The following is a 14,225-nucleotide window of genomic DNA, read 5'->3' on the forward strand; positions in this document are numbered from 1 at the left end:
ATGGTGGGTTGAACCTGGTTTTGTGGCATGCCAAACCTTCCGCTTTTATGGCAACGTCAAACACAACACCAAAACGACAACATCATATGAAAGGACCACAATACAAATAAATGGGAGAACAACTAGGACAAAGAAACACACGAATAATAGCTAACAAAAGGTACTAGGCTTAAAATTCAATACGCCAGACGTGCGTCTCGTCCACACAAGACCAACCAGTGACGCTCAGATGAAAAAATATTGAAAGACAAAACAAGTACAAAGCTGAAGAGCACCGAGGACCAAAACAACAGCTACACCAACAACCAATAACCGAAATTCACAATAAAAAACGTAAAAAAACCCAACAACAACCAATTCACAAACCCAACAACAACCAATACACAACATTTGGTCCACAGAGTCTGATTTTTCAAAGGTACACAATGTGGTGAGTTTTTAGAAGTTTTGCGTGAGCAATCTCCCTAGCTTTACATGTCCAGATCATGTGTTGTAAAGGTCAAACACAAAATAAAAATTCTGCAAATACCAGATATCAACCAGTTGATCACTAACGCGAATAAGGAGTAAAAGATTACAAATAATTTAGAAAGCAGGGTCAAAATGTGCTGGGTATTATAAGATGATAGCTAATTTAAGGTAGCCACAGCTTAATTTTAAGACTGCTGCACCAAAAACAGAAATGCCAGTCCTAAAAGGTTTTATCAATTCTTATCGTCAATTTAATCGCAATCAGTAGTATTTATGAGAGGTCGAGAATAATTTGAATTTTAAGGAAGAATCATTTTCCTAAATTACTTTGTTGATCACTACTGTAGGCCTGGCTGTTGGAGGATGAAAGAACTAAACCGAGGTTAATTGTATTAAGTTAAACTTTTTAGTTCAATTTACAGCAGAAGTTCGGGAAATAGGGTGATAAATACCATCTAATAATATTTTTTTTTACAAGAAAATTTAGTTTAAATGCAATGGAATATTGTTTTGTTAGCGACAAAGAAAAATGATTATGCATATGGCAAGTTGTACAAGTTTAAAACTTTTTGATGGCAAAGTTTAAATCGTCTGTTTTGTCGTATATTTTAGTTTCAATTTTAGAATTTATTTTTTAGCAATACGGATATATTAAAAATGAACAACATTTACTGTTACTATTATCATTATAAAACTGATATTCTCCGATATACGCGGATACCCATGCCAATAACGTTAACCCTATGCCAGTCCCACCACGTGACATCAGTCAGAACTAATATGGAGTTATCAGTCTGGGTATTTACTTTTGTTGTTATAAGTGTTAATTATTTTGCCAGAATGTAGGAATTTTCCTTATCTGGTTTTTAATAAATGCCTTTCTAATAAAAAGCGAAAAAAAAATAATCTAAAATTATAGAGGTACGCAGTTAGTACCCATACGAACTCTGATAATTTGATGATATTTTTAATCTTGCCATAACGAACGAAAATATGTCAATCAATGAACTGAACACTTTTATCATGTCTGCTCATGGCCTTGAACAATGATAGTTTTGGTTACTAAAGAAAGACCATACATTATTGTAATTATGATTTATATTACATTATCATCATCAACTTTGTTGTATGTAATAGAAGTTGCAAATTTGTTGTTTGCTTCAAAATAACTTGATTAATTATCTTTTAAAAACTTGTCCCGAGCCACAAACATGTCCGGTCACCGTTCATAAAAACAAAGCACTAAAAACGTTATTCCGGTATTTTATACTGTAGCAAATAAACCTGGTTTGAAAGGGCGCCTTTAGATGGCAAAAGGTATATATGATTAATGAAAACTATCGTTTGGTATATAAGGAACGATCTTATAATTTACCGTACCCTAATTAAGTCTGTCAATGGCTTTTCTTAAACGGCCATCCTTGACTACCGTTTCAGATATTTTTTAAAGTATATATGTAAGCCTCAAATCTATGTCCGGCCTCGAATCTGTGTTCTTCCCTCCGATCAGTGTTCTATTCTATATTGCTTCATAGGCATTTCAAATATAAAGTCCTAACCGTTCTCAAATATTTGTCCCTGTCAACAAGTAATGGACTATCAACACGTAAGAGTTATGAAAACGTCTTCGAGCAAATATTTTTGTTGTCAAAAATTTCATATTCGAATTAAATCGACATCAGTTAAGGCCATTGATAGTAACGTGTGTTTAACTATGAACATAGAGGGATTCGACGGGGATAAGGGAACACGAGAATGAGAGAGTTAAAAACCAAAGGAATAGGAGGAGGAAACCGGAAAAAGAGAGGAGTAAAAAACAGGGATATATTAGAAAAGTTTCTTTGACCGATTTTTGTCTTGGGTTGAGGGGGAGCGAATAAGGAGCAGGGGAAGGAAGTGGGAAACAAAGATCCCCTGTTCACTCCCTCTACATGCTTAAGGTTTGTTGCATATTAAAAGAAGTGTGAATAAACTTGTACTTTTTATCTTTTGGTTGTAAGTTAGCCTTATTATTAAGTTTTAAAAAGTGATTTTTCTTAAATCAAAGAAATAGTTAAATAGCAAAAGCAGTTAAACCTTATTAGAACTTTTTTTTCTCTCAATATAGAAACATTTGTTATAAACGAGATTTTTTTGGGAGTCGTCAAATAAGTAAAGAAGTCTGTATTGTTACGAACGAATAACAGTTTATGTCTAAAACCAGCATAAAACCATCGAAACAACATCTGATAGAGTTTAATAACACTTTTAGATATTTGGATGAAATTTAAGCTCTCAATAATGACTACTACAGCATGTACACTAAAGAGATTTATCATATTGAACTTACTTTAAATAAAACTAATACTAACAATGAACACTGCCCTTTCTTGGATCTTGATATTTATATCTCTGACAGGAAGCTTTATACAAAAAATTACGATAAAATATATGATTTTTTATTTCCTATTGTTGATTATCCGTTTTTAGATTGTTACGTTCCCTTGGCACCACTGTATGGTGTTTATATATCTGAACGTGTTCGATTTCCTCCTGTATGTAACAATGTATTTGATTTTAAAGAAATAAATAATCTCTGTATTACTTAAAATTTATAACAACTAGGTCTTCGATATCACAAAATTGTCAAAAGTTTTACTAAATTTTATCATCGGTACAAGGACATCATTCTTAAATATAAATCAGCGTGCACACACCTTATAAATTAAGGTATTTCACATCCCATTTGGTATGGTAATATTCTATACAAAGCCCAAACATGTCGTCATTCACATCAAAAGCTAACCCAACCTTTTAACAGACTTATTCACATGGGATATAGTCCCGATACTGTTGTCAAGTCATTAAAGACGGCATCTTTTGGAATAATATTGATTCACTCATAGGGTTTTTACATCGAAAATAAACACATTTATTTAAAACCAGTTGTTGGCATGATACGGGTGATGTTCTTCTGATATGATTTATGATGGCATGATACTAAACCCCTAACGGGAGGGATTGTTGTTGATTTTCACATGATGATGACATAATCTTTCGATCAGTGTAAATGAGGTCTGGCGCTGGCACATCAGTAACTGCAAGTAGTTCTTTGTTAGTTTAAGATGATTATTGTTATTTTGCTTAGTTTCATCTGTTATTCATTCTAACGTCAGACTCGGACTTCTTTTATACTGAGTTTTACTGTGCGTTTTGTTGTGTGTTTGTTTATTCATTATATTGGCGTAAGGTAAAGGGGGAGAGTTGATGTCTCACAAAACATGTTTAACCCTGCCGCATTTTTGCGCCTGTCCAAAGTCAGGAACCTCTAGCCGTTGTTAGTCTTCTGTGTGTTTTTTTAAATTTTGGTTCATGTGTATTTTTCGGAGTTTTGTGTTGCTTCTATTTCGCTGAACTAGTATACATTTTTGCTTATGGGCCAGCTGAAGCCCGCCTCCGGGTGCGGGATTTTCGCGCTAAGTTAGCGACCCATTGGTGGCCTTGGGTTGTTTTCTGTTCTTTGAGCGGACTGTTGTCTCTTTGACACATTACCCGTTTCCATTCTCTGATGCATTATATATGTGCCTGTCCCAAGTCATGTCACATTACTGAAAGCTTACTTTATAAACAGGAAACGGATCAGAATAAATCATACCACGTCTCCCCCTTTTTTTATGGGCCTCAGATTTGAGTGTCATGACGTTACAGGACACAGATCTGATGAAATCACACATATTTGAGGCCGGACATATATTTGACTCTTACGTGAATGAAACAGTTATTAATTAGTTATAGCCATTCCTTTGGATTTCCTTATAAACAATATAATGCATAGCCTGACAATGATCCAGCATTATATAAACAACACAAACCAATTAGATCTCAGATCACCTACAAGATATTTATACGAAAACGTAGCAGTTAAAAACTTACGAACTGAATGAAGAAAGGTAATCAAAAAGCCCAGGTATCAGCGCTTTTTAAGAGCAAAGTATTTGGTTAACAAATTTAATTGTGCACCAACAGATAAGTATTTATACTGAAACTTCTAAAAGTTTTTAGAAAGTAGAATGCCAAATGGAACACGAACGAAAAATCAACTGATGTCAACTTGCCAGAGGAAATTCCACTTTTCATCGATTGTAACACCACCGCATGAAACGTCTTTTATATATACTTGTCATGAGCATCCAGATGGGTATCCATGGACGATCAGGAACTGTTTACCTTTCCAGAACACCCAAGTTCCTCGCGGTTGATAATGGTGTTCATGTTGCTCAATCATAATTTTTCTGTGTACAGTTTTATTAACTGTTATCTGTCTGTTCGTCGTGTTTATTTGATAATCATGTCTGTTTTTCTTAGACTTATGGTTTTGATTGCCCACTTGGTATCTTATACGTAATATCAGACAATAACAAAAATAAAAACAAAGAAAGAAATACAGAATTTGGAATAGTTTATCACTGTTATTATTAAGGTGAATGATTGCAGATATAAATGTAACAAATGCCGAATTACTTTTTGGTTTGAAATATTTTTAATGCTTTAAACGCACTTTGAATTTGTTATTGTTTTTAACCTTCTAACTGTTTTGTTTCGAGCTCAAATGCTGATTCGTATGTAGACGAGACGCGCATCTGGCGTTTACAATTAAAATCCCGGCATCTTTAATCATTGTATACTTTATAAGCAAAAGTTCTATCTTAGTTTGAAACCTTTCTCTTTATCCTACTTTATCTTACTTTATCTCACTTTAATTCAAATATATATGTAACAAAACAGATGCAGTCTATAAAATATCAATCCTTTTTCCTCATGGATTGTTAATGTATACTAAATGGCTATACACACAGACAAGTTGTCAGAAATAAGCAATATATTGTCTCCGTCAAAAACATCTTGCAGTTACTTATGGTTATACTCTACCTAACATCACTATATGACCTCAATTCGTAGACTACCTGGAAAACCCATTCTAATAAAATGTCTTTCTCTCTGTGATATAAAGTGAACAATCTTTACTTCTACCTTGTGTTTTATGACTTCCGTATTTAATTGGTTGATTGATTCGATATATGGCTGAAATTGTATACAATATTCCTTTTGTAAAGATTATTTGACATTATTCCAAACGGATGAACTAGACATGTTGCTTTAGAAAGTTCCTTTCCATTTGCATGTATAAACATAAAGCAACCTTTGATTATTTAGATTTTGTTTCGATAATTGATGATTCATATTGAAATAAACTCTGCAATAAAGATAAATGATGGAAAAATTCAAACAACGCTTTATAAATCTCATGCGTGTGAAGCGCCTTTCTGAATATACCTCCACCAGGAAGTAAGTATAAAATTGTATATTACTTTAATATGCAAAAATGTCTAACAAACAGTCGTTTTTCATAAACGATTATTATGATTTGAGTGTGCACCATATATGTTTCTAGAACAACCTTAATCACAATCCCGGGACTACGAGTCTTGGTGGCCAAATATATATATATAGATATATTATTAGTTACACAGTGTGTTAGTGACCAAGCTCGAACCCCATATGGAATTTACTGACCCCTATATATATCGTATCAGGTCACTGGCACACTGTCTAACGAATTTATCTTACCGACTATCTTTACATGTGGCATTTAGACTAGTGGCCTATCAAAGTGATCAAGTTTTCAATATTTAGAACCTTTACTACACCATTGGTCTATACAAAAACAAATGCCAACAATAACAACTTGTTAGCTTTAATGTGTTTTCTGCATTCATTTTCAGTCGTTTATCATCAATTTCTTCATCTGTTGTTTCGGCGAAACATTTCAAAGTTTTCTTCAATGTCATGTTTTTTAAAGAGGGACGTAACACTGCTACTAACTGTATATAAAAATAAAACACGCCCACTAACTCCCTTTTAAATATTCAGTGGTCTCCACGTGTTTGCTTTTAAACAATGCTATTCCTAGAAGTGTATAGAGGTAATATTAATATATATATGTAACACTAAAAAACGTGTCCATCCTTCAAACGTGTCTAATCTCATCATCGTGTCCTTATGACGTAACTGAACTCCCAAACATGCCTAGTTGATCCAGTTGATATGTCCATATTTTATTAACGCCCAAACGTATCCACCTTCATTAAAAAGTGTTTCGTTATCACAAATGTTGTTTGAAATCAAATCCAGTCGAGATTATTAAAGGAATCTTTGACTCAAAGTGCACAAAAAGAAAATTCGCGATTAGGTTTTTGAATTATCTTCCTTGATTTTAATTTTACAAAGGGTGCTGTTTTGTTGTTGTAAGAAAAAGGGACAGTACGACAGTATCTCTTTTAAGGGCAATGGTTATCCGATTTGAAGCAACATGGGCACAAAATGTTAAAACAAAATTGCGGGCGCTGCCAAATTTTAAAATAGCCAAGATATAGCTCTGTATCAGATAGGTTTTATGAATTCATTTTTTATAATCTCAATTATACCATGCTTAGCTCTGGCCACAAATATCTATATGTTATTGTTTTGTTTGTTTATTAAATGAAAATAAAATTGCACTTTTAAACAGCTTCAATTAACATTTTGGACCTTTGACCATCTCCATATTTGGATTTTCTTTTTTTTTTAATTCAAATACAATTTATTTCCAATATCCTGTTACAATTACCTTAGTAGACTATACTTAGGGTCCCTGTGTTACTTGACTGTATATGTAATCGTATCATTTATTTCAAGTGCAATTAAATGAGATCTACCCTTTATAAATAATTGTGCATGCATGTATCCGAGGCGTTTTTTAGGATTAACTTTCATCAGGAAAGCTCAAAGCCTACTATTTGAAACATAAAGTTGTATAAGAACCGAAATAGTTAAAGAGCTATATGACCAAAAAGGACCTGAAAAAATAGTCAAACACAATGATACTTTGCTTTCGGTGTTGTGACAAAATACAATCGAGGAAAAGAACACGGGATTGCAATTGCAACAAGTGTGAATTTCAGTGGACATATTTAAAACAGATATTCCTTAACGGTCACCACATTATAATGGCATCTATAAAAATTTTTAAATGATGACTTCAACAAGAACAATGGATAGACCAACATATTCACCAAACTATGAACTAATCAGTGAATATAGCGAAACGTGAACTTAAAGGAAAATGCTAGCTTCTTTACATTTTTCTTGAGAAGCTGCTGTATGATGTCTGCTTAACATACGAAAAAGGAACAAGTCCACAAGTATAGAAGCACAGTTGGTTCTCATTTGAATCCCAATTCAACAAATCATGGTCATCGAACGAAATAGGGCTAGTAAAAGGGCTTTATACTTAAAAGATATGCAAGCTGTTCTTTTTTTAATACGTTTTGGATTTTCAAATATTTAGGCATCGAACATCACTGAAGAGACATGTATTGTCAAAATCCACATCGCGTTCAATACTGTTAATTAATTTCTCGGCAAGCGGTATGTATATTCCAATTTTACCGGTAAAAGGGAGAAAAGTTCTAATACACATCTTTTCAGTAACCCATCATAAATGCATCAGGATATATGCACAAATATATATATATCTATACTTTGAATTTGAATAGATCTTATGTACTTTATTCGCGACTGTTTTAAGACTCCGGAAGATTTAAAGCTACACATATAGTACAGACAATGACTGTCGGTATCTGAAGACTGCACAATCTCCTCAAAATGTCATTAGGTTGCTCTCAATGACACACACACACACACACACACACACACACACACACACACATATATATATATATATATAATATATATATATAAATATATTAAACATTTTATGATTAAAATTAAAAGTTTTAAAAATACGAATAATTTAAAGTTGTATTTACATACACATTGTTGTCAAGAGCATTAAAACTCGAACGACAGTATTTTTGAATATTTCAGTTTGTTTTTGATGTATATTAAATGTTAGTAAGCGGGTTTGGCACATCTTTCTTTAATATAGGTTGCATATTCTAAGAGAGATGCGCTGAACATATGGTATATTAAGCTATAAAACTGTAATGTTAAATTTTCTTATAGACACAGCGCCATCTCCACCGTTTTCTGTACTGGGTGAGTAGATATATTATAGTAAAACGTAGATAATATAATGGATTATTTAATCAACAAGCATCTAAGCTAAAGTTTTCGCTGTATATCTATTGAAATTTGGATATTTCCAATTTAAACATCGGTAAACTGCTGTTGCCTAAATTTGTTTTTATTGGACTTGTGAAAAATTTCTTTGAAATATAACGTATTGGACAGGTGTCATCAATTTGTCGTTTTTTAAATGAATTTCACAATGAATCAGCATGTGTAACAAAAACGTGGTTTCTTAAACTTCACCTGAATTTTTATAAATTTGAAATACCTCAAATCAACGACTAGGGATACACAAATGCAAACACATTTTTCATTTTATTATCTTCTAGACCGACATTCTGTTATTTTTTATTTCTATAAAGCGCTAATACAGAAGCATAACTTGTACTTTTAAATTAAAAGAAATCTAACTAAATTAAACATTAATTTTACACTTCTGTTTGTAAATACCTTTAATCCGTCTTCTGCAAAACGTTTAAATATGCATTTTAGTGTTAGAAAGAACAATGTAGATGAAAAGAAAAAAGATTAACGACCTGTGCCATTCCATAATCAGATACAAGTACATGAACGTTGTGTATCAACTCTAAATGTAGTGATAATGCTATAATGCATTTTGTTACAATGATAATGTCATAACTGCATTTTTTTTTATTAAACCCGCTTTTATTTCTAACTTCTCTATTGTTAATAAAAAAAAAATCCTCATCATAAATCTATAAAAGATAATGCTGTAAAAATTAACTTTTACTATGTTAGTAAGCTGATCCTATGTTTTCAGTACAAATCTGCGAAGCTCTGTGTGCAAAGATAGTGAATTAATCGTGTTTCTTTTTCAAATAAATCAGGAAGCTCTTGCTTGTTGTTTTTTTTTGGTATAGTTTATATACAGCTATTTGCATGATATAGGTAGTAAATATTAAATTCTGATCAAAGTGGCTCATCAGTTTCAATTTATATTCAACATATATAAAAATATTTATTTATTTTGATTTACAAAGTCATACGACGATGGTTTCAACTCCCTCAACACAGTTGACCCTAGATTGATTTGGCTATGATTTTATGTCCATTTAGTTCATAAAGCTCTTCAAACTGTTTTGGTTTCTTTTTTTGCCATGGCGTTGACAGTTTATTTTAGACTTATGAGTTTGAATGTCCCTTTGGTAACTTTCGCCTCTCTTTTTAATACATTTCTGGCTTTCAAATATTCGGCTTTCAGCGTTCCTGATGAATCCAGAATAGCGCTTTGCATGCCTGGAATTTATAATGTGTTTTTACAGCACTGGGTCGATACCGCTGATGGCAGACTTTCAGTCCCCGGGGTATTATCAGTTCAATCAGTAGTCAGTACTTTGGTACTGCCATGATTTATAACAAACCTTTCTAAAACTGTCCGTTTACAAATTAAGAAATTATAAAGAAACTAAGGTTTCAACTTCCTCAAGCAAAGTTGACTTTAGATTGATTTAGTTAATAATTTTTGGTCCTTTTTGATCATACAGCTCTTCAACTGTTCCGGTTCTTATAAATCATTGGGTTTCAAATATTCGGATTTTCTGCATGTAAGTATTCAGATAAATCATACCCTTTTTCATTTATCAGTAGAGCTAGCATAATTTTGAAATTATTGACACATTTTACTATTTTTTGCAATCTCAATGACCAAATAATAATTCTTCTCCTACCGCCTACTTTAGCACTGAATGTTGTTGTTTGTTGCGATTGCAGATCTGCTCATTGGCTTGTATTTACTGGTGTAAAACCTACTGCATTACATGAACAGTGACTGAACAGTACTGAATCGAATGCAAACTAATATTTGAACAATACAGGAATTCATTCAGGAAATAAACTCATTATAGATACCAGGCTTTAATAAAAATTTGTATGGCAGACGCGCGTATCGTTTAGAAAAGACTCATCAGTGACGCTCAACAAAATTATTTAAAAAGGCCAAATAAGGTACGAAATTGAAGAGAATTGAGGACCCAAATTTCCGAAAGGTTTTGCTAAATACAGCTAACATAACCTGCTCCTAGGAAAGACAATCCTTAATGTTTCGAAAATACTTGAAAATCAACTTAAATTGCTTAACTCTTTTATGTGCAGACATTTCAAACGATGTTATTTTAAGATCAAAATGACTGTTTTTTAGTAAAATGCATGTTTTAATAATTTGTATGCTTTGTTCATAATAATGCTTTTATTTGATGTGTTATTATCTTGTAGGTTATTACGGAAGTAGTCCAAGTATCAATGTATCTGTTATAAACCATACAGTAACATGGCTAGAGGCTTCCCAAAGCTGTTTCAGTTACCAATTTCTCGAACTGTTCGCAGAATCATCGGTTGATAAACTCCTAGATCATTTACTTGATGTAAATCAGATGCTGCAACACTTACTATGGTAATTGTGAAATTAAAAAAAAATCAAAACGAATGGAAAAAAAAAAAAAATAACCACTGTGGTAACTTCGATTTCAGTACTGTTCAGACACCTGGCTTGCACTCAAAACCGATTTTAGGAATATTCAGCAGATAGTATTAAGCTGTGCAAAACAATACGTAATACACTATTTGAAAATCAATAACGAGCACTAAATTATCTAGCTATAAAACCAGGTTTTATCCACCATTTTCTACATAAGGAAATGCCTGTACCAAGTCAGGAATATGACAGTTGTTTTCCATTCGTTTGATGTGTTTGAGCTTTTGATGTTGCCATCTGTTAAGGACGTTCCGTTTTGAATTTTCCTCGGAGTTCGGTGTTTTTGTTATTTTACTTTTAACCTTAATTCAAATGTTAGAACAATATTGCATTTATACCCAGGAAAAAATATATAAAATCTCATGACAAAGGTTTCAGGTTTGGACTTTTTATAGAATACTAATATCAAAATGACAGTTTCAGATCAATATTTATTGTTCACCATACATGTTGTACACTCGCCGTCGTCTGATCTACAGGCAGCTCGCAGGCGCTGATTGGGTTGTGCTGCCAAATAATGTTGTGTGGTTTTACACATTGACGAAACTTACCATGTACAAGGAAATCAAGGTCACATTACCAATGATTAACTGTTCACTTGGTTTGGGGCGAGATCGATAGATTCTTGTTTGCATATAGTTGATTTGCAATTATATCATCTATGTTCAAGACGAAGATATATTTAACAATAAAAATTAGTAGGTCCGCAAGGATTTTTTGAGCAATATTCAAGACGTTACTCTTGAAATCAACTGTACGGATTATGGATATCAACAGGTTAACTTCTTTCAGTTTCTTTGTATAATAAGAGAACTTTTCATTAGTACTTTTTCTCAATTAATTTTATTGTGCGGTTTTTATGTTTCTTTTTTTTTCATCTGATTATAATTTAAAACGATACGATTTAGTGCTAAAAAAACCCTAGATTTCTTCTGCAAAATATCTATTAGGCTGTTCAAGTCAGGAACACCATGGTGGACGTCTTTAGTGGTATCTTGATAAAATTTTGTTCTTTCTGTTGACATAACTATTATGTCATATTTGTTGAGACTATGTGTTTTCACTTATGGTAGAAAATCTTGTTATAGCATACCGATTTTGACTCCGATGTCTTTATCCGTCATGTGTCGTTTGGTTGCTTTTTCTTTGATGTACACATCACATAACGTTTTTTTAAATTTAAGTTTTATAGTTAATGTTATTTTTTAAAGGTCAATTTGGGAAACAATATGTAACCGTTTATATTTCGTACATTGTACCATGAAAACCATTTAATTCTAGGCCTGCAGAAAGGCATCTTTGGATAGGATATCTAAATAACGGAAGTGCATATTTAATGGTGGATGGTGATAAATGTGTTTCTTCTGCTGATCTGTTTCCGGTATTGTCCACAGCTGGAGGTACAGGGTGTATTCTATTGAATGTCACTGCAACAACTTCTTTATATTTACTGTATACTGTACCATGTGATGAAAAGCATGAATATTTATGTGAAGCTCTAAATCATGGTATGTCAATAAAACGATTCCTTTTAGGTACCTTCAATAATAATGAATGAGACACATTATCCGTTCACGATTGCAACATTTTTACTGAGTATGGATTCTCAAGGCAGGTGATGCATGCATAGCAAGAGACGCTTACCTTGGCGACGCACTAGGTCTCACTCCTTTATGAGTTCATTCGACTCCCTCAGTTTTTGTTTTTTTACTATGATTTGACTCTTCTATATTGATTAGCCAGATTTGAACATCAATAAACTACTGTCCCCTTATTTGCCCCTTTTTTTCTTTTTTTTTTATATAAAAATACTTTTATTGAATCCCTAGCTATTTGATGTCTATACATGTTTTTTCGAAACAGTAAAAATGTTTTGTAACGTCAGTTACTGTTATTTTATTTATATACCTTTATAGGGTCTTCCATTGGTGCAGTAATTTAACAAATACTAGTAGAAAGAATTAAACATATTAAACAGTTTTAAGACGTTAATCCGTGGGGATCTCATTGACGTTTACTCGATATCTCCTTTTATTCATTATATTACGAAAGTGTTTTGAATTAACCTCCGGATTCGACGATCCGTACGCACATAATTAAGTTTTTTGTCACCATTTATTTTAATCGGAAAGATCTTTAATACTTTGTTTTCAAGTACTGGCGTCTCAAGTAGGAACTAGCCCTTCCTTTATTGAAATATTTCCATTACATCCCGTCATGGTGTACATCAGGTTGAACAATGTCAAAAATGTATTAGTTACGTTTTAAGTCAATAAAATAAAAAGACTCTCAAAAGTAAGGGGTTAATCATGCGGAAAAATTAATTGCAAATCCTGTAGAACCCACAACATGAAAATACTCCAGTCAGCCCGGTACTAAATCAGCGGTCCATTATCTATGATATGTCATACTGTTAAACGGAAAAATAGGGTTTAGTTTCTTACTTGTGGAAATTGCATGCTTTTTTGCTGAAACAGAGTTTTATTATAAGATTGAGCAATCATCGTTCTTTCAAAAACACAGAAAACAAGTCAGTTACAAACAGGACATTCTTTGGAAAAATAATTGAGGTCATTCAAATTTTTAACGGACAATGGATAATAAACAAAGTGAGAGAGAGAGCAACTCATGAGAAGATTTATAAGTCTTAAACAATACCATACGGAATGACTACAACTGCATACTAACTCGGTAATTGTATTATAAAGCCATGCAATTTTCTGTATTATAAAGTTTAACGTATAAAAAAAAATATACATAACAATAAACTATGCATAACTTTATTGAGTAATTTAGTTATGCACTTTCAGTCGAAACCAGTTCCAGCCGCTACGAAAACATGAAAATAGATGTGGCCTTAATACTTGATCATGTTATAATTCATCTCCTTAAACCAGATGAAAATCGATGTGAACAGGAGATGAAAAATAGAAAAATGGCCTTTGCTGTCGTGTTCTATAAAACACATTTGTTTTGTCATGTTTACGAGAAGTTAGTGTTTGAATTCCCAGTGAACGTTAGAATTGATACAACCAATGATGCTGTCGTGACAATTGTAAAAACAACAGGACCTACTGGTAATTAATATGTAGTTTATACATTCAAAAAACAACAAAAAATACAAAGGAAAAAACCTTAAGGCATGCATTATAGA

This window comes from Mytilus californianus, unplaced genomic scaffold (assembly GCF_021869535.1).
Source record: "Mytilus californianus isolate M0D057914Y unplaced genomic scaffold, xbMytCali1.0.p SCAF_9, whole genome shotgun sequence".
Classification (NCBI taxonomy): domain Eukaryota; kingdom Metazoa; phylum Mollusca; class Bivalvia; order Mytilida; family Mytilidae; genus Mytilus; species Mytilus californianus.